Source organism: Delphinus delphis, chromosome 8, assembly GCF_949987515.2.
Source record: "Delphinus delphis chromosome 8, mDelDel1.2, whole genome shotgun sequence".
In the NCBI taxonomy this organism is placed as follows: Eukaryota; Metazoa; Chordata; class Mammalia; order Artiodactyla; family Delphinidae; genus Delphinus; species Delphinus delphis.
Window position 1 is genome coordinate 52,516,925 of NC_082690.1, and position 22,195 is coordinate 52,539,119.

Here is a 22,195-nt window from a genome sequence, read left to right on the forward strand (position 1 = left end):
GGGCAGTTGAAAATTTGAATGTTCTTAAAATCCTTTGGAATTATATCTGTCACATCAAAGAGAATTACTTGAGAAGACTTGATAGTAGCTATAAATAAGCACCAACATTCAATTCCTTTCTAAGAATTTTACTTCAAAATTTCCAAGCAAAATTTGTTCTGCTTTTAATACCAGAACATAACTACTGAGTCAGGATAGTAGACAGAGGAGGAATAAAATCACTGGAGAGTAGGAGGAGAGAGAGTAGAAAGATGAAATGTCTTATAAGTTCTGATTGGCATTATAACCAGCAGAACAGGTAAAAGTTGAGGAATTGTGGGAGTGGGTATTGAGAGAAATGACCATTCTCTTTTCCAAGAACCCTGACCAACTAGGTAATAAATGGATCATAGCTAGTGGCTGGAAGGAATGTTCTCATATATATTTTACTGAGAGTTCTGTCTATATGAGAGAGCATATATTATTGAAAATAATATTTTTATAAAATCTGCAGCTCCCCCCATCAAAGCTAAGTGGGGATAAAAAAAAGAAGTCAGTCTTAATCCTGGGAAAAGACAGACAAAATAAGAAAAAAATAAGTTTGAAAAAATAATAACTGTCTCTCAGATCACAGTACTTTCATGTTTTTCAAATGCAGCTTTTACTTGGTGTTAATGGAATTTATTCATGCTCTCTGGTCTGAAAATACTTCTTCCACACAGGCTGAATTTCTCGGTGGTGCTGAACTGCATCCAATATTTAGTCTGAATTCATCCACTATTAAGTATCCTCTAGCAACACGTTTCCTGGATGCATTAATGGAGGTTGTACACCCAGTGGAGATTTTGTAAGAAACTCTTATTCTGAATTTTTATTATATTTTGGTACCTCATGCTCTGTGATTATTTATTTCCTTTTAGTTGGTTGTGCGTTGTCTGAGGATGGGGCCCTTTTTTCAGCTGTTCCTTTGTCTCTGAGGTTAACCACAGTGCCTGGCACGTAGGAGGGACTCACTAAGCATTAGCCCTAACTATGAAATCCAAGAATACTGTACCCAACAGCTGTATTTCTACCCCTTCCTGTCATAGGTAGGAAAAAAATATTTTCTTGGAATTGGTGACCAAAAATCTGTAAGATTTTCCCCAGGAAGGTGAAAGAAAACAGAAACAGAAACATACTGAGTACCTACTGTCTGTTAGATTGCACCAGGGGTTATCAAATAAATAGATTTTAAAAATCCTCACAGCAACCTTGATAGAAAGGTACTATCACCCCCTTTTATAAGTGAGAAAAAAATAAGGGCTCAAAAGATGGGGTTAACTTGCTGTTGGTATTTTAAGTTTATAAAGTTTGCAAATGTAGAATCAAGATACAGATCACAAGTTCTTTTCAGACTTCGCTAAAACAGTTACAGATGCAACGTAGAGTGAATGTCTATGTGTGTGTCTGTATGTGTGTGTGTGTGTGTGTGTGTGTGTGTGTCTGTGTATGTGCAGAGAGAGAGAGGAGGTACAGCTATCCTTTGTGAAGGTCCTTCACGTGATTCTGTTCCCCTGGGAGCCGGTCACCCAGTACATCCCATTACTAATACTGATCCACTGGGCTAAAAGAGAAATGAAGCCTTCATCATGTCTGTCTTTCTGAATATTCTTTGAAGTAATCTCCCTCTGCTCAACTTCTGTAATACCAGGGAGGAAAGAATCAGATGCTACATAACAGTGAAGTCATTCCTATAATAATGTCTTACCTCCCAATTAGACTGTAAGCTGCGCAGCAACAGGATCATGGCTGACCTGTCTGAATGAAATAATCGTCTTTCTCTTTTTTCCTCTGCGTTTTCTTGGACTCATAGCGCTCGTTATTGTTCCTTTTAATTAGATTCCTAACTGGCCTCTGACCTCTCTTCCAACCCATTCACCCAAATACAGGTCTGATCATAGCAATATTTTGATTAAAACCCACCTAACATAACATTTAGGACATTCTCAATCCTGCTGTCTTCCTCTGCTGTCACATATGCTACTTCCTACCATGCATGCTCTACATTCCAAACATAGAGGGCCCCTTACTCAAAACAGCCAGCTCTCTTTATTTATGAGGTTCACTCAGCCTAGAATGTGTCTCTTTCCCCCTCCAACTGGAAAAATGCCTACTTATCCTTCGAAACCCGTCTTAAATAGAACCTTCTCCATGATGCCGTCTCTAACACTCATACAAAGTGTTGTTTCAAGTCGTCATTGTATCACTGTTTAAATTCTCTGAGAATATTTCCTTCTTCATCCCTCTTACTATATGATATCCTGCTATGAAGTCTGAGAATATTTTTTTTTCTCCTTAGTAATGTTTATTTTTGCAAAAATGAAGGGACTGGCTAGGTTCTGGACCAGATAAGGAACGGTCGGTTGTCAGCATTTCATTACCTTTGTCCTCAGGCATGATTCTTTTTTTTTTTAAAACATCTTTATTGGAGTATAATTGCTTTACAATGGTGTGTCAGTTTCTGCTTTATAACAAAGCGAATCAGCTATACACAAACACACACACACACATACACACACACACACAAACACACACACGTTCCCATATCTCCACCCTCCTGCATCTCCCTCCCTCCCACACTCCCTATCCCACCCTACTAGGTGGTCACAGACCACCGAGCTGATCTTCCTGTGCTATGCAGCTGCTTCCCACTAGCTATCTGTTTCACATTTGGTAGTGTATATATGTCCATGCCACTCTCTCATTTTGTCACAGCTTACCCTTCCCCCTCCCCATATCCTCAAGTACATTCTCTAGTAAGTCTATGTCTTTATTCCCATCTTACCCATAGGTTCTTCATGACTTTTTTTTTTCTTAGATTCCATATATATGTATTAGCATACGGTATTTGTTTTTCTCTTTCTGACTGACTTCACTCTGTATGACAGACTCTCGGTCCATCCACCTCACTACAAATAACTCAATTTCGTTTCTTTTTATGGCTGAGTAATATTCCATTGTATATATGTGCCACATGTTCTTTATCCATTCATCTGTTGATGGACATTTAGGTTGCTTCCATGTCCTGGCTATTGTAAATAGAGCGCAATGAACATATTGGTACATGACTCATTTTGAATTATGGTTTTCTCAGGGTATATGCCCAGTAGTGGGATTGCTGGGTCATATGGTAGTTCTATTTTTGGTATCTTAAGGAACCTCCATACTGTTCTCCATAGTGGCTGTATCAATTTACGTTACCACCAACAGTGAGGAGTGTTCCCTTTTCTCCACACCTTCTCCAGCATTTACTGTTTCTAGATTTTTTGATGATGGCCATTCTGACGGGTGTGAGATGATATCTCATTGTAGTTTGGATTTGCATTTCTCTAAAATTAATGATGTTGAGCATTCTTTCATGTGTTTGTTGGCAATCTGTATATCTTCTTTGGAGAAATGTCTATTTAGGTCTTCTGCCCATTTTTGGATTGGGCTGTTTGTTTTTTTGTTATTGAGCTGCATGAGTTGCTTGTATGTTTTGGAGATTAATCCTTTGTCAGTTGCTTCATTTGCAAATATTTTCTCCCATTCTGAGGGTGGTCTTTTGCTTGTGTTTATGGTTTCCTTTGCTGTGCAAAAGCTTTTAAGTTTCATTAGGTCCCATTTGTTTATTTTGGCTTGTATTTCCATTTCTCTAGGAGGTGGGTCAAAAAGGATCTTGCTGTGATTTATGTCGTAGAGTGTTCTGCCTATGTTTTCCTCTAAGGGTTTGATAGTTTCTGGCTTTACATTTATGTCTTTAATCCTTGAGCTTATTTTTGTGTATGGTGTTAGGGAGTGTTCTAATCTCATACTTTTACATGTAGCTGTCCAGTCTTCCCAGCACCACTTATTGAAGAGGCTGTCTCTTCTCCACTGTATACTCTTGCCTCCTTTATCAAAGATAAGGTGACCATATGTGCGTGGGTTTATCTCTGGGGTTTCTATCCTGTTCCATTTATCTATATTTCTGTTTTTGTGCCAGTATCATACTGTCTTGAATACTGTAGCTTTGTAGTATACTCTGAAGTCAGGGAGCCTGATTCCTCCAGCTCCATTTTTCGTTCTCAAGATTGCTTTGGCTATTCGGGGTCTTCTGTGTTTCCATACAAATTGTGAATTTTTTTGTTCTAGTTCTGTGAAAAATGCCAGTGGTAGTTTGATAGGGATTGCATTGAATCTGTAGATTGCTTTGGGTAGTAGAGTCATTTTCACAATGTTGATTCTTCCAATCTAAGAACATGGTATATCTCTCCATCTATTTGTATCGTCTTTAATTTCTTTCATCAGTGTCTTATAATTTTCTACATACAGGTCTTTTGTCTCCTTAGGTAGGTTTATTACTAGATATTTTATTCTTTTTGTTGCAATGGTAAGTGGGAGTGTTTTCTTGATTTCACTTTCAGATTTTTCATCACTAGTGTATAGGAATGCCAGAGGTTTCTGTGCATTAATTTTGTATCCTGCTACTTAACCAAATTCATTGATTAGCTCTAGTAGTTTTCTGGTAGCATCTTTAGGATTCTCTGTGTATACTATCATGTCATCTGCAAACAGTGACAGCTTTACTTCTTCTTTTCCAATTTGGATTCCTTTTATTTCTTTTCTTCTCTGATTGCTGTGGCTAAAACTTCCAAAACTATGTTGAATAATAGTGGTGAAAGTGGGCAACTTTGTCTTGTTCCTTATCTTAGTGGAAATGGTTTCAGTTTTTCACCATTGAGGATGATGTTGGCTGTGGGTTTGTCATATATGGCCTTTATTATGTTGAGGAAAGTTCCCTTTATGCCTACTTTCTGCAGGGTTTTTATCATAGATGGGTGTTGAATTTTGTCGAAAGCTTTCTCTGCATCTATTGAGGTGATCATATGGTTTTTATTCTTCAATTTGTTAATATGGTGTATCACGTTGATTGATTTGCATATATTGAAGAATCCTTGCATTCCTGGAATAAACCCCACTTGATCATGGTGTATGATCCTTCTAATGTGCTGTTGGATTCTTTTTGCTAGTATTTTGTTGAGGATTTTTGCATCTACGTTCATCAGTGATATTGGCCTGTAGTTTTCTTTCTTTGTGACATCTTTGTCTGTTTTTGGTATCAGGGTGATGGTGGCCTTGTAGAATGAGTTTGGGAGTGTTCCTCCCTCTGCTATATTTTGGAAGAGTTTGAGGAGGATAGATGTTATCTGTTCTCTAAATGTTTGATAGAATTCGCCTGTGAAGCCATCTGGTCCTAGGCTTTTGTTAGTTGGAAGATTTTTTTTTTTTTTTTTTTTTTTTACACGGTACACGGGCCTCTCACTGTTGTGGCATCTAGCATTGTGGAGCACAGGCTCTGGACGCACAGGCTCAGCAGCCATGGCTCACGGGCCTAGCTGCTTTGCGGCATGTGGGATCTTCCCAGACTGGGTCACGAACCCGTGTCCCTTGCATCTGCAGGCGTACTCTCAACCACTGCGCCAACAAGGAAACCCTTGTTGGAAGATTTTTAACCACCCTTTCAATTTCAGTGCTTGTGATTGGTCTGTTCACATTTTCTATTTTCTTCCTGTTTCAGTCGTGGCAGCTTGTGCATTTCTAAGTATTTGTCCATTCGTTCCAGGTTGTCCATTTCATTGGCATAGAGTTGCTTGTAGTAATCTCTCATGATCCTTTGTATTTCTGCAGTGTCAGTTGTTACTTCTCCTTTTTAATTTCTAATTCTATTGATTTGAGTCTTCTCCCTTTTTTTCTTGATGAGTCTGGTTAATGGTTTATCAATTTTGTTTATCTTCTCAAAGAACCAGATTTTAGTTTATTGATCTTTGCTGTCATTTCCTTCATTTTTTTTTCATTTATTTCTGATCTGATCTTTATGATTTCTTTCCTTCTGCTAACTTTGGGGTTTTTTTGTTCTTCTTTCTCTAATTGCTTTAGGTGCAAGGTTAGGTTGTTTATTTGAGATGTTTCCTGTTTCTTAGGGTAGGATTACATTGATATAAACTTCCCTCTTAGAACTGCTTTTGCTGCATCCCATAGATTTTGGGTCATCGTGTCTCCATTGTCATTTTTTTCTAGGTATTTTTTGATTTCCTCTTTGATTTCTTCAGTGATCACTTCGTTATTAAGTAGTGTATTGTTTAGCCTCCATGTTTGCATTTTTACAGATCTTTTCCTGTAATTGATATCTAGTCTCATAGTGTTGTGGTTGGAAAAGGTACTTGATATGATTTCAATTTTCTTAAATTTACCAAGGCTTGATTTGTGACCCAAGATATGATCTATCCTGCAGAATGTTCCTTGAGCACTTGAGAAAAATATATATTCTCTTGTTTTTGGATGGAATGTCCTATAAATATCAATTAAGTCCATCTTGTTTAATGTATCATTTAAAGCTTGTGTTTCCTTATTTATTTTCATTTTGGATGCTCTGTCCATTGGTGAAAGTGGGGTGTTAAAGTCCCCTACTATGATTGTGTTACTGTTGATTTCCCCTTTTATGGCTGTTAGTATTTGCCTTATGTATTGAGGTGCAGCTATGTTGGGTGCGTAAATATTTACAATTGTTATATCTTCTTCTTGGATCGATCCCTTGATTATTATGTAGTGTCCTTCTTTGTCTCTTGTAATAGTCTTTATTTTAAAGTCTATTTCGTCTTATATGAGAATTGCTACTCCAGCTTTCTTCTGATTTCCATTTGCATGGAATATCTTTATCCATCCCCTTACTTTGTCTGTATGTGTCCCTAGGTCTGATGTGGGTCTCCTGTAGACAGCATATATATGGGTCAGGTTTTTGTTATTTTTTTTTTTGCGGTACGTGGCCCTCTCACTATTGTGTCCTCTCCCGTTGCGGAGCACAGGTTCCGGACACACAGGCTCAGTGGCCATGGCCCACGGGCCCAGCCGCTCCGCGGCATGTGGGATCTTCCCGGACCAGGGCACGAACCCATGTCCCCTGCATCGGCAGGCAGACTCTCAACCACTGCGCCACCAGGGAAGCCCTGGGTCTTGTTTTTGTATCCATTCAGCCAATCTGTGTCTTTTGGTGGGAGTATTTAATCTATTTACATTTAAGGTAATTATCGATATGTATGTTCCTATTCCCATTTTCTTAATTGTTTTGGGTTTGTTGCTGTAGGTCTTTTCCTTCTCTGTGTTTCTTGCCTAGAGAAGTTCCTTTAGCATTTGTCGTAAAGCTGGTTTGGTGGTGCTGAACTCTCTCAGGTTTTGCTTGTCTGTAAGATTTTAATTTCTCCATCAAATCCGAATGAGATAATTGCTGGGTAATCTTGGTTGTGGGTTTTTCTCCTTCATCAGTTTAAATATGTCCTGCCACTCCTTTCTGGCTTGCAGAGTTTCTGCTGAAAGATCAGCTGTTAACCTTATGGGGATTCCCTTGTGTGTTATTTGTTGTTTTTCCCTTGCTGCTTTTAGTATGCTTTCTTTGTATTTAATTTTTGTAAGTTGATTAATATGTGTCTTGCCGTGTTTCTTCTTGGATTTATCCTGTATGGGACTCTCTGTGCTTTCTGGACTTGATTAACTATTTCCTTTCCCATATTAGGGAAGTTTTCAACTATAATCTCTTCAAATATTTTCTCAGTCCCTTTCTTTTTCTCTTCTTCTTCTGGGACCCCTATAAGTGGAATGTTGGTGCATTTAGTGTTGTCCCAGAGGTCTCTGAGACTGTCCTCAGTTCTTTTCATTCTTTTTTCTTTATTCTGCTCTGCAGTAGTTGTTTCCACTATTTTATCTTCCAGGTCACTTATCCGTTCTTCTGCCTCAGTTATTCTGCTATTGATCCCTTCTAGAGAATTTTTAATTTCATTTATTGTGTTGTTGATTGTTGCTTGTTTCCCCTTTAGTTTTTCTAGGTCCTTGTTAAATGTTTCTTGCATTTTCTCTATTCTATTTCCAAGATTGTGGATCATCTTTACTATCATTATTCTGAATTCTTTTTTTAGGTAGACTGCCTATTTCCTCTTCATTTGTTAGGTCTGGTGAGTTTTTACCTTACTCTTTCATCTACTGTGTGTTTTTCTGTCTTCTCATTTTGCTTATCTGTGTTTGGGGTCTCCTTTTTGCAGCCTGCAGGGTCGTAGTTTCCGTTGTTTTTAGTGTCTGTCCCCAGTGGCTCAGGTTGGTTCAGTGGGTTGTGTAGGCTTCCTGGTGGAAGGGACTAGTGCCTGTGTTCTGGGGGATGAGGCTGGATCTTGTCTTTCTAGTTGCCAGGTCCACGTCTGGTGGTGTGTTTTGGGGTGTCTGTGGACTTATTATGATTTAGGCAGCCTCTCTGCTAATGGGTGGTGTTGTGTTCCTGTCTTGCTAGTCGTTTGGCATAGGGTGTCCAGAACTGTAGCTTGCTGGTCGTTGAGTGAAGCTGGGTCTTGGTGTTGAGATGTAGATCTCTGGGAGACTTTTGCCGTTTGATATTACGTGGAGCTGGGAGGTCTCCTGTGGACCAGTGTCCTGAAGTTGGCTCTCCCACCTCAGAGGCACAGCTGTGACTCCCGGCTGGAGCACCAAGAGCCTGTCATCCACATGGCTCAGAATAAAAGGGAGAAAAAGTAGAAAGAAAGAAAGAAGGAAAGAGAGAGGGGTGGGGGAGGGAGGGAGGGAGAGAGAGAGAGAGAGAGAGAGAAAGGAAGGAAGGGAGGGAGGAAGGAAGGAAGGAAGGAAGGAAGGAAGAAAGAGGATAAAATAAAATTAAACTAAATAAAGTTATTAAAATAAAAATAAAAAAATTATTATGAAAAAAGTTTTTTTTAAGAAAAAAAAAATTTACGGACAGAACCGTGGGACAGATGGTGAAAGCATAGCTATACAGACAAAATCTCACACAGAAGCATACACACTCACAAAAAGAGGAAAAGGGGAAAAAATAATATATTTTGCTCCCAAAGTCCACCTCCTCAATTTGGGATGATTCGTTGTCTATTCAGGTTTTTCACAGATGCAGGGTGCATCAAGTTGAATGTGGAGATTTAATCTGCTGCTCTTGAGGCTGCTGGGAGAAATTTCCCTCTTTGTTCGCACAGCTCCCGGGGCTCAGCTTTGGATTTGGCCCCGCCTCTGCGTGTAGGTCGCCTGAGGGCGTCTCTGCTTCGCTCAGACAGGACAGGGTTAAAGGAGCAGCTGATTCGAGGGCTCTGGCTCCCTCAGGCCGGGGGAGGGAGGGTCATGGAGTGCGGGGCGTGCCTGCGGCGGCAGACGCCAGCGTGACGTTGCACGAGCCTGAGGCGCGCCGTGCGTTCTCCAGGGGGAGTTGTTTCTGGATCCCGGGACCCTGGCAGTGGCGGGCTGCACAGGCTCCCGGGAGGGGAGGTGTAGAGAGTGACCTGTGCTCGCACACAGGCTTCTTGGTGGCGGCAGCAGCAGCCTTAGCGTCTCATGCCTGTCTCTGGGGTCCGCGTTGATAGCCGCGGCTCGTGCCCGTCTCTGGAGCTCCTTTATGCAGCGCTGTTAATCCCCTCTCCTCGCACACCAGGAAACAAAGAGGGAAGAAAAAGTCTCTTGCCTCTTCGGCAGCTCCAGAGTTTTCCCGGACTCCCTCCTGGCTAGCCGTGGCGCACTAGCCCCTTCAGGCTGTGTTCACGCCGCCAGCCCTCTCCCTGCGCTCTGACCGAAGCCCGAGCCTCAGCTCCCAGCCCCGCCCGCCCTGGCAGGTGAGCAGACAAGCCTCTCGGCCTGGTGAGTGCTGGTCGGCGCCAGTCCTCTGTGCGGGAATCTCTCCACTTTGCCCTCCGCACCCCTCTTGCTGCGCTCTCCTCCGCGGCTTCGAAGCTTCCCCCCTCCGCCACCCGCAGTCTCCGCCCGCGAAGGGGCTTCCTACTGTGTGGAAACGTTTCTTCCTTCACAGCTCCCTCCCACTGGTGCGGGTCTTGTCCCTATTCTTTGTCTCTGTTTTTTCTTTTGCCCTACCCAGGTACGTGGGGGCTTTCTTGCCTTTTGGGAGGTCTGAGGTCTTCTGCCAGCGTTCAGTGGGTGTTCTGTAGGAGTTGTTCCACATGTAGATTTATTTCTGGTGTATCTGTGGGCAGGAAGGTGATCTCCGCGTTTTACTCTTCTGCCATCTTCCTCAACTCCCATGATTAATTCTTATATAAGTGTTTTCCTTGGTTCTTAAAGAGAAACGGAAATAAGTATGGGAAATTACAATTCCATTCTTAATGCTATAAAAAAAATTAAGATTTTTATACTTGTTTCTTATTACATGTCTGGGAGAAGAAGGAAGTAGCAGAGACGGAAAGGGAGCATTAACTTTAAGAAAAATAGAAGAAAGAGAGATTAAAGTGGAATAGAGTTCCAATCCTGACAGCACCATTTAGTGCTTTTGAGTTTCTGTGGAGTCATTCATTAAGAAAAGAAAACTAAAAGAATAGGGGGACAAAATAATAAAAGATGTATATTATATTTGTAATGATCATCATTTACAAAAGCTATTGTATTCAAAAGGAGTTAGTAGAGCAGTGAGCAGTCAAAATTTGACCTAATAAATGTCTGTCTTTCCCTTGAATCACCTCTTCATTCTTTGTTTCCTTGTCCCTGTGATTTAGTTGCCTTCTCCTTCTTTGAGACACAGCTCAAGGATCACCTTCTTCAAAAAAGCCTTTCCTATATGGACAGATAGGGATGGTGTGTGTGTGTGTGTGTGTGTGTGTGTGTGTGTGTGTGTGTGTTGGGAGGAGAAGGGTTTCCTCTGTACTCCCATAGACCTTGTGATTCCTTCTGTAATAGCATTTTGTGCAGTCCTAATAGCGCATCATTTATTTTCTCCCAATTCTCTCTGTCTTACTTATGGTTGGGGGATGTGTTTTAAATGTGTAGCACAATTCTTAGTGAACAGATGCCACACAATTAAAATCTAAGCTCCCACAGTGGATTTTATCGTTAGAGAGGCATTTACAGACTACGTCAGATTCAACCTCTTTTAGTATCTTGTGCCTCCCACAGTATTCCCTGCAGTACTTACCAAAGGTTTGTAGACAGTGGCTACCAGACAGTGTTTCCTGATGGAAAGGAATCTAAGGAGCTATCATGAAATTAGTCTATTTATAAAACTACCTAAACCGATTTCATTATTAATCATTTTATGCCATGTCTCTGAATGTTTTTCCGTTTTACAAATAGTAATAGAAGACTCCAAAAGGTTGAAATTTTTCCTCAAAAGGATTGTGATAAAACAATAATTTAAAACTTTCAAGTTCTCCCCCCACCCCCATAACACACAATTCAATACAACAATCATTCATTGCAGTGACAGGAGGCAGTTGCCATCGTCCATAATGAAGTATGATTTTAAAGAATTAGGGGAGGCTTAACCTAAAATAACAAAAGTAAACAGTTTATCAATACAGAAATTATTTTCTTCTCCAAAACATAACCTACTGCTTTATTAAGTTTTATTATGACTAGCATATCATTTTCTCATATAAATAATATGCTGTAATATTCCTCTAATGTCACAATTATTCATGTTTGTATCCTTCTTAGTTGTTAGCAGAGCACTTCCATGTGTGTTCAGTCTTTGAAAGGAGGTAAGCAATTTCTCTAGCTCCATTTCGTAGATGAGGAAGATGAGTCTGAGGTCAATTTATTTCAAGAAAACCACCGTAAAGTTAAAGGGCAAAGGCAGGCTGTAAATCTGTTTTTAAATTGTCTTGCTGAGGTCATAATCTATTTTTGCCAATAAGTACATATCCCATTGTTTCTTTTGTGGTAATGATATCATGGCCACACAAGTTTCAGATATGTGTCCATGTTCGATCTTTCTCTCTACTTTAGAAGCTTAAAATATACTTTCACTGTCTTATTTCCCTGACAGAATCATTGGCATATGTGAACAATTAAATTTTTATTTAATTATTCCCTAATAACACTATTTTGTAATCTTATGAAAACATTGTTCACATTATAATCTTAATATAATATTCATTTATTTTGTAAACATTTGGGTAAAATTTTGCTAATGCAATACAGATGCAGAGATAAAAATCCAGGGCAATACCTTCAAGGAAATGAAGTTAAGCCATGATGGCAAATTGATTTCATCCAGTGTGATCACCTTTCATCATTTAGAAAAGGCTTCTGTTGCACTGTATGAAGGATCATGAGGCTGTGTCCAACCTTGATAAATAAGAGTGCTGCAATCAACTAGTAATGTCTGCAATAAGAAGAGGATAGGAAATGACTGCACATAGGTCAGAGATACCTGGAGTGATGGATAACATTCCACTGGATTTAGTTAGTGATTTTGTTTTGTTTTTTACAATAAAAATATGTGTATATTTTAGATTTTATAAATAATATGTGCTCATTTAGCAAAAATAAAACAATACAGAAAATGTTTAGGAAAAAAGTAGAAACACTGTGCTTTACTCTGAGATGTTTACCATTAATGTTTTGGTGATCATCCTTATGTAGTTCACTGTATGTCTACAACATGCACACAAATATTTATACACTATAAATTTACACAGACTCTATCATACACATATATTTATTTTGGATATAAACTTCTTTATTTTTCTAAAATATTTTTGTCAGTTTATTGGTTTGTTTGCTGATCCACTGCCAACATTCTTCTTCCTTCACCACCCCAACACTAAGTAGCCCATGTAAGCAATGTGATAATATTTATCCATGCTGATGTAATCACACAAATCTCTCTCTCTCTCTCTCTCTCTCTGACATACCCACACACAGAAAACATATCTACACACATATGATTTTGTCATCATTTGTTTAAAATGTGATTATCTTTTACATACTTCCCCACATCTTGCTTCTTCTCGTTTAACAGCCTGGAAATCCCTCCAAGTAAACTGCCCAGCTATTTTCTTTGAATACTTTTCCATAGTTAACAAATCATTTCAATATCTAGTTTCTAATTCAGCTTCAATAAGCCCCTGAAGTAGTTATACCAGATATTGTTTCTTTTTCATTCTTATAATGAGTAAACTACAATTCAGAGAGATTAAGTGACTTGTTCATGTCTGACAAGCATTAAGTGATAAGGAAAAAAAAAGTTTACCTAGATCTCCCTGGTCCTAGGCCCAGCACCTTCCACTCTGCTAGTAACTGGCACAGTTAAGTTTAGGATTGTTCCAGAAAAGCTCAAGGGAAAGAGTGAAAGGTTCTGTACTAGGAGCTTCAAAATTCACTTATCCAATGTCACTGTCGTGATAATAACATTCAAAGTATTATGATACTCATTTTCCAGAATAAGGATCTGAGATCAGAGTTCATAGAACATGCCCAAAGTGCATCAGAGATGAAGGAGATTTTCTCTGACTAATTGGTACTTAGTGCCATAGAAGCAATAATGAGATGAGAGAGGGTATCATTCATTGTTACAATGCACCTGTACTGAACTAACAAGGGAATATTTGGGGTCTAGAATTTGGACTCCTGTATCTGAAGAGATTACATTTTATCTATGGCTTCTCAATTTTTAAGGACGAGGCTGAGTGGGACTAAGGCAAAATCCTTGGGCAGCCGTAATAATGCCATTTCTTTATAATGTATGAGGAATGAAAAAAAGCCACATGCGTTTTATATAATCCTATCCATTACACATAAGTTATACGAAGCGCCATAGGTTTTCTTTTCTCAGATAAGCAATGCTACTATGTCAATTTTTCAAGGACATGGTAAGATGTATGTATCTGTGTGTGTATGTGTTTAATACTGATAGACATTCTTGCTGTGCGTTAGATGCCCGGCATTTGGCTTTTTGTGGAATTTACAAAACTCAGATAAACAGTGGATGGGTGGCAAAAATAAATAAAGTGCTACTTCGTCAAGAGAAAAAAAAAAAGAATGTTCTGAAACTCAGGATATAGATAATAACATATGTCGCTATAGATTGCACATTCTGTTTGACTAGTTGATTTGAGGAGTCATAAGATAGTTTTAGACCTAGAAATAACATAAGATGTGTTCTATTGTGTTTAGCGTTTACCATCAACAGAGTACTCTACTCTGTAAAGAACATAATATTGGAACAAACTGTCCAGGTTTACACAAAAAAATGTGGAAGCCAAGAATAAGCAGTTGTTCAAGGCATTTTGACTGTGTAAATAGGTCAGTGGTGTGGTGTCCAAATGTATTATTTCCTTTACCTACATATTACACAGCCTATGTCCACAAAAAGATTGAAAGTGGCTTGTATATGGTGCATGTACTATTTAAAACAATGGTCACTCTCTGTTACTTCCTTTGTCTAAGGCATTTAACTTGGTGTTGTCACATGTATTATCTCATTTGATGCTCATATTAACTGTACGAAGTGATCTTTGTTACCCTCACATTACCAGAGATTAACTTACTCTTCCAATGCATTGTGGCAGAGTTAGAATGGGAACCAATTCTATCAAAGACCAGTCTTCTGCACTACACTTTCAGATGCCACTCAAAACAGTCCTCATTGCCACATAAATGAATACTGATGTGAAATGTGCATGAATTATTCTAAATCATGGAAGGTTAGACCTTTTCAGATTAAAATGTACTATTAGTTGCAATTGGTTACATTAGTATTAGTAGGTCTGATGTTTTATATGGCTCCAAATTACTGGAAAAAAATCAGCATGACCCGCATACACTACTGTGTAGAAATGAATTATAAATAATTTTGTACAAGTTTCCATAGAATCTAGCATAAATTGAATCATTTCAGTGTGTGAAGTGGTCTAAGAGTGTACTCAGGACCATAAAACATTTTCTTTAATATACTTTATTAAAAGTTACCCAAGATCCAGGAATTTTTTTAAAAATTCCATTAGAATTTCCATTAAAATCTAACTGATGAGGGTAATTAAAAGGTACCATTAAACATTTAAATGTATTAAATAATACTATAGTAGATGGATGAGATATGTAATTTTATAAATCATTCTCACTGTTTAATGTGGTATGTATTATTCCCAGTTTGTAGCTGAGAAACTGATGTTCAGAGACATTAAGTACTTTTTCCAAGGAGACATACTCCTAAATGGCATAGCATGGATCAGACTCAGGTTTTTCAGTTCCAAAGACTCATCTTCACCACAACAAGATTTGTAATATCTTCCTTTACAATAACAGAATTTGAACTTGATGAACACAGTCCAAAATGACCAATTGAAGGCATTTCTCTCACATAGTGTGTGTGTGTGTGTGTGTGTGTGTGTGTGTGTGTGTGTGTGTGTGTGTGTGTGTGTGTTGGGAGCTGGGGGAGCAGGGTTAGATGTCACTTCAGTTTCCTTAATGATCTTTTAAATCTCTCACTTCAAATTGATCATATGGTCACTACTCTCATGCCATCCTGTCAGAAAGTGATTGAAGCCTGATATACATCCATAAACAGAAAGAAAACCTGCTTCTTAGTTGGATGATCCATTATCACAAGTAACTTTCACTAAGACATAAACTTAGTGTAAGGATAAACTTAAGTATAGGGATAGAACGCAGATCTTGGTTTTCTTAAACTAATATTTTTGGTACAGAACTTCCCAGCAACGCATTTTAAATTTGGTTAAGCAACCACTTAACTATATATACTTTTCAGTATCACTAACTTACTTGATGATTATTGCTGATCAACAGAACAGATCTTACTTACCCAGGTGTCAGAGGCAACTTGCAAGGACTTTAACATTCCTAGATTCTCAGAAGCCCAGAGCTGAAAGCAAAATGATGACTTTGTCCAATCAGCACATTTGACAGATGAGGAAACTGAAGCACACTCTTTTCAGGAAAAGCTTTAGACACTTCAGTATTTCACTCATGACCTGACTCTGCCTACAGTTCTAGTGTCATCTCCCCATGTTCTCATTCCTACCATTTAACTCTTCTGAAATATTAAACTGCATAAAGTCCTCTTTTCACATAGCCTTTTTCACCAAGCTGATTCTTTCTCCACTTTCCCAGAACTCAGTCTAGTTTTCTCTCTTTGGAGGCTTTCCTTGTCTGCCCCAGGACCTCACGTCCATCCACCTCCCAGGTTGCCATATTTCCCCATAACACCTTGTATTGGCCACCGGCATAACAATTTTCAGGCTGTTTTTAGTTTCTAAAAATTGCATGGCTCAATTCCTAATGCATATGTGTCTATCTTTTTAACCATTGTTATCCCAACCCAAATACAGTGTAGTTGGGCATCTAAGATACATGTCTAGCTCTATCATAGCATACAGAAATGAAATAATAAAAGTACAGGGAAGGTGTATGTTTCCTCTAGGGCTTCTGTAACAAAATAACACAAATTCCATTGCTTAAAACAACAGATATTTATTTTCTCACAGTTCAGGAAACCAGAAGCCTGAAATCAAGATGTCAACAAGGTTCTTTTCTTCCGGTGGCTCTAAAAGAGAAACTGTCCCATACCTCTTTCTTAATTTCTGGTGGTTACCAGCAATCTTTGGTATTCCTTGACTTCTACGTGCAAAACTCCAATTTCTGCCTCTGTGTTTATATGGACTTCTTCTCTCAGGGTCTCTCTGTGTCCCCTCCTCTTCTTATAAGAATACCAGTAATTGGATGTATGGTCCACCCTGAATTCAGGATGACTTCATCTCAAGATCCTTAACTAAGTACATCAGCAAAGACCTTATTTCCAAATGAGATCACATCCTGGGGTTCTGTGTGTATGTGAAGTTTGGGGGACACTATTAAACCCATTACAGAGGGCTAAACATTTTCTCTAGTCACTTGGTTTTTTGATGGTAGAGCTGAGACTAGATATTTCTATTTCCATAGAGCACACTATCTTGTAAATGATTCATTTATTTGATTTTGTAACAGAAAACCACCAACCTCTTCACTTTGCTGTAGGTATTTGAAAGACAGAGACCCTCTTCAACAAATATTCTATTCTCTAAAAGAAAATAATGAAAATTAATTTCCCATACCTCTACCTGTGTTCACTTCACAGTGTTTTTTCTAGGATAGGAAAGTTTGTAATTAACCAGGTTTTTCTAGGCTAATTAACCAGTTCCTAATTAACCAGACATGTCATTAACCAGGCATGCAAACCAGAAGTTTGTAATTAACCAGGCACAACCAAGATGGATGGAGTTAGAGAAGACTCATACCCTGTAGGTTTCTGTATGGATGTATATACATCTTAATGCTTTTATTTCTCTAGGGTTGTAATTATTTAAAGATAGGCAAAATTATTTTTAGGAAACTTTTTTTTTCTTTTCTGCTGGGAGAAACTCTTCCTTCCCTAGGCTGTTTGCTAAGCCACGAGACTTGATATTAGCCTGGGATCTCTCCTCTCCTGTTCTCTCTTCTCCCCTTCTCTCATTAAATAGAAGTATAGGAATTGAGTCAATCTTAAAGTTTTTCTTTCTATCCTGAAGGAAAAATTCTCAAAAAAATCAAGCCAACAGACCAAATAAACCACCTCAAGTCAAAATACTTCCAAATGTTAACTCTTGATTCATTTGTTTTCTGTGATGGAATTTCTTCTCCCAATTTTCTGGTCACTTTGATTTTTATTTACATTAGCTTTGTCCCACATAAGCAACATATATATTATCATGCCTATTTTACAGATGAGGAAAGTGAGATTCAGAGAGCTGCTCTGTCTGTTCAGAATCCCATAGCTAGCAAGTAGCAGTGTTGGGTTTCCAACAAGTTCCTCTGATTCTCAGTTTCAAGCTCTCCCCTGATCCTGTGTCTGTCTTGAGCTCATCTTATTTAGAAGCCTTGATCTTTCTAAATTTTTATATTATTACAAGCTGAGACAAGAGTGAGGAGGCCAGATTTGGTCTTGGGATATCCCTGCTGCTCCACTCATGGACCTTAGACTTTTCTTTAACGTGACATAAGGATGGTTAATAATGAAAATTAAATGACCATTGTCCAAGAATGTTCAAAGGGGGTATTTTTTTTTCCTCAGAGAGAGGCCAGAGGGAGATTCCTTGATTTCCTGGGCCAAATTGGTCATTGCAAAAGAATTTATATCGCTCACTTGCACTTGATTAAAAATTTAAGCAGCATACATCCCTTGAATCTTTATAAAGATATTTTCACTTGAAATAAACTTCCTAATGTTCAGATAAAAGTTTCTGTGTTCTGTTATATGAATTCGATTAATTGGTGAGCACCTGTAGGAAGAATTTTGTTTAGTGTGGATGGCCCTAAAAAGATAAGAAATTATGGCTGCTTACATAACCTGTCTAAAATTGTGGCTTCTGGTTATATTGGTAGTATAAATTTTTTTTAGAGGAGAGAAAAGAAAAGGAAAGCAATGAAAAGGAAGGGAGGGGCTTCCCTGGTGGCGCAGTGGTTGAGAGTCCGCCTGCCAATTCAGGGAACACGGGTTCGTGTCCCGGTCCGGGAAGATCCCACGTGTTGCGGAGTGGCTAGGCCCGTGAGCCATGGCCGCTGAGCCTGCGCGTCCGGAGCCTGTGCTCTGCAAAGGGGGAGGCCGTAACAGTGAGAGGCCCACGTACTGCAAAAAAAAAGGAAGGGAGGAAGAAAGGAAGGAAAATTAACCAATACATTGGACAACATAGATTCACCAAATAAGTCGTTCACATGACAATTGTTTATCACTTGTTACTATATATCAGATACTGGGCTAGAAACTTGTGAACAAACAACTCATTATAATACTGTATATTAAAGGATGACAAAGTCAATATATGGACTAGTGGAAATCCTTAACTGGATATTCAACACAAACTTGAGAAGTAAGGAGTCACCCCTCCTTTTACAGGTAAGGAAACTGGGCTTTAGAGAAGGACACAGAGAGTTAATGAGCTTACCAATAGCATAAGATGTCTAGTATTTATTTTACTCAGCTGTGAGCTATGTAGATGTTAATTCTGGGAACTAGGATTTTCACTTTTTTCTCTGGTGCCTGAAAGATCAGGTCTTGCTTTATAAACACAGGGAATTATCTAAAATTTCTTATAAATCCCATTAGAAGAGCTCTATAACTATATGCATCATTCTCTAAATTCTGTTCCTGGTTAAATAAATGCAGAAAACAGTCAGTGGAAAAAGCCAGATTTCAATCCTAGGTCTTTTTTCTCCCAGTCCACTGCTTTATTATTATTTTTTAATATCTTTATTGGAGTATAATTGCTTTACAATGTAGTGTTAGTTTCTGCTGTACAACAAAGTGAATCAGCTGTACGTATACATATAACCCCTCCCTCTTGAGCCTCCCTCCCATCCTCCCCATCCCACCCATCTAGGTCATTACAAAACACTGAGCTGATCTTCCTGTTCTATACAGCAGCTTCCCACTAGCTGTCTATTTTACACATGGTAGTGTATATATGTCAATGCTACTCTCTCATTTCGTCCCAGCCTCCCCTTCCCTCCCATGTCCACAAGTCCGTTCTCTACATCTGAGTCTCTATTCCTGCCCTGACAATAGGTTCATCAGTAACATTTTTCTAGATTCCATATATATGCGTTAATATACGGTATTTGTTTTTTTCTTTCTGACTTACTTCACTCTGTATGACAGACTCTAGGTCTATCCACATCACTACAAATAACTCAATTTAGTTTCTTTTTATGGCTGAGGATATATTCCATTGTGTATATGTACCACATCTTCTTTATCCATTCATCTGTCGATGGACATTTAGGTTACTTCCATGTCCTGGCTATTGTAAGTAGTGCTGCAATGAACTTTGGGGTACATGTTGAAAAGATGCTCAACATCACTAATCATTAGAGAAATGCAAATCAAAACCACTGGTTTCACCTCACACCGGTCAGAATGGCCATCATCAAAAAATCTACAAATAAATCCTGGAGAGGGTGTGGAGAAAAGGGAACCCACCTGAATTGTTGGTGGGAATGTACATGGATACAGCCACTATGGAGAACAGTATAGAACTTCCTTAAAAAACTAAAAATAGAAATACCATAAGACCCAGCTCTTTTAATTCTACTATTTCTTCTAACCCAGTGACCCTCAACTGTAGGTAATTTTGCCCTTTAAGGAAATTTGGCAATATCTGGTGACATCTTTTGATTGTCATGACATGGCTGGTGGTGCCATTGGCACGTAGGGAACAGAAGCTAGGGATGCCAGCAAACATGCTGCAATGCACAGGGCAACCCTGACAATAAAGATTTATCAGCCCAAAATATGTGGTTAGTGAAAAGCAAGTTCTATATTGTTAATGTATACTTTATGATAACTAGAACATTATACCAATATTCAAATCACATCTGCTGGAAGATTTAGGAGGAAAAAAATATATATATATTATATATATAATAGATAACTTCTGTTTTAGTTTGTTTTATTTGTTAGATTATTTTTCTCTTATAATATGTATATCCAAGTGCCTAGCATAGTGCCCACCCAACACATATAAGGCCCTCAATAAATATTTGTTAAATTTAAAAAAAATATTTATTAAATTATTACTAATTATTACTGAGTGTTATCTTTTGGTCGATTTCTACACATACCCTCTCATTTTAAAAATAATCCTCAAAGAAGGTGTTATCATCTCCACTATTTAAATTTAGTTTCAAATCTCTAAAAATGACTAAGATGTACTTGGAATCCCTCCAAAACTTTAGGAGCTGACAAAAGAGTCCCTGCTGCTTTCCTGGAAGCTTATTTTGTATATATTAGTCATTATAAAAGTTTTTGTGCCCGCAAAATATAGAAAGTTGTACAATATTGCTGTCTTTTATTAAAATATATGAGTTTGCTACTGCATAAATATTTGTAACTTTTGAAATTTACATAAAATTGGACTTTTATCACACTTACTATAGTTTGGAGAACATCCCCATTGTGATTTGGGCTCAGGGGCTGCCCCAACGAGGCGGCTAAAAACACAACACAAACAGACAAATAAACAAAACTTCCTTGATTTCCCACACACATTATTATTATTATTTTTTTTACTTTTCTTGAAATATTGATTAACAATGCTGTGTTAGTTTCAGGTGTAAAGTGCTTGATATATATATATATATATATATATATATATATATATATATTCTTTTTTTACATTCTCTTCCATTCTAGGTTATCACAAGATATTGAGTATAGTTCTCTGTGCTATATAGTAGGTCCTTGTTGGTTACCTATTTTATATATAGTGGTTTGTCTTTGGAATAAATTCCTCATTAGCCAGGTCATTTAATTCTAGGCTCTTTCTCTTTGTTAAGTTTGAATGCAAACATGAATATAATAAGACAATTTAAATTCAGCTTTTTACAGAAATGCCTTCAGTGAATTAGGTGAGTACGCATGTGTGTGAGAGTGTATATACATGTGTGCTAAAGGAGCATTTATTTGAACAATATGAACAATATTTTGGTATGTTTTAAAAACCTTGGAGGAAATTGTTACTTGTCATTTTATCAAGTAGCTCTTAGTTGTGTAAAGGGTGAAGGCTAAGGGTGGTTATTGATAAATGTTAAATACCAGCTCTGTACCAGGATTTTTGCTGGGTATTTTGGTATGTATCTCTTTTCATCATTTTAATAAATACGTATAATATATTTCACTGAGCTTTAAAGATAAAGTTAAGAGAGATGACTAGGCAATAAACATATAAAAATATACTCAACTTCACTAGAAATAAAATGAAGTCACATTACCATGACAATGAGATAACATAATATCTCATCCACCAGATTTGGAGAAATTAAAACATCTAACTATTGGCTGTAATGTGAAGCAACAGGTTCTGCTAGTAAAAATGTAACCACTCTGGAAAACAATTTGAAATTAACTAAGTAAAAAATGTGAATGCTTGCGTGGAACTTTTTTTAATGTTTCATTAATCAAGTATTGTGATTAATCACATATGAGCACCTGATGCCCATTAGGCCAGAATGGTGGTGATAGGCTCTATATCCTTTTGACCAGTAATGAAAATCACTGAGCTACAGCTAAATGTATCCAAAGAGATGAATCTCAAACATACATTTTGGTGAAAACAGCAATTTGCGGAAAAAAATTATTCACTATCATTACATGTATATGAATTTCAAAAACACAAACAATTAAACAATATCTTGTTTAGAGATACACAGACATAAGGGAAGAACTTTAAAGTACCCTAAGGGATTGGCTACTCTAAAAATTCATGAGCTTGATTATTTCTGAGAGTGGGTGGAGAGAAAGGGATGGGTCCCGGAAGGGCCATCCAGGGATCTCCAGAGGTATTGGTCATACTTTGTTCCTAAACATGGGTATACATAGATTTAATTTGTCATTTTTCTTTTT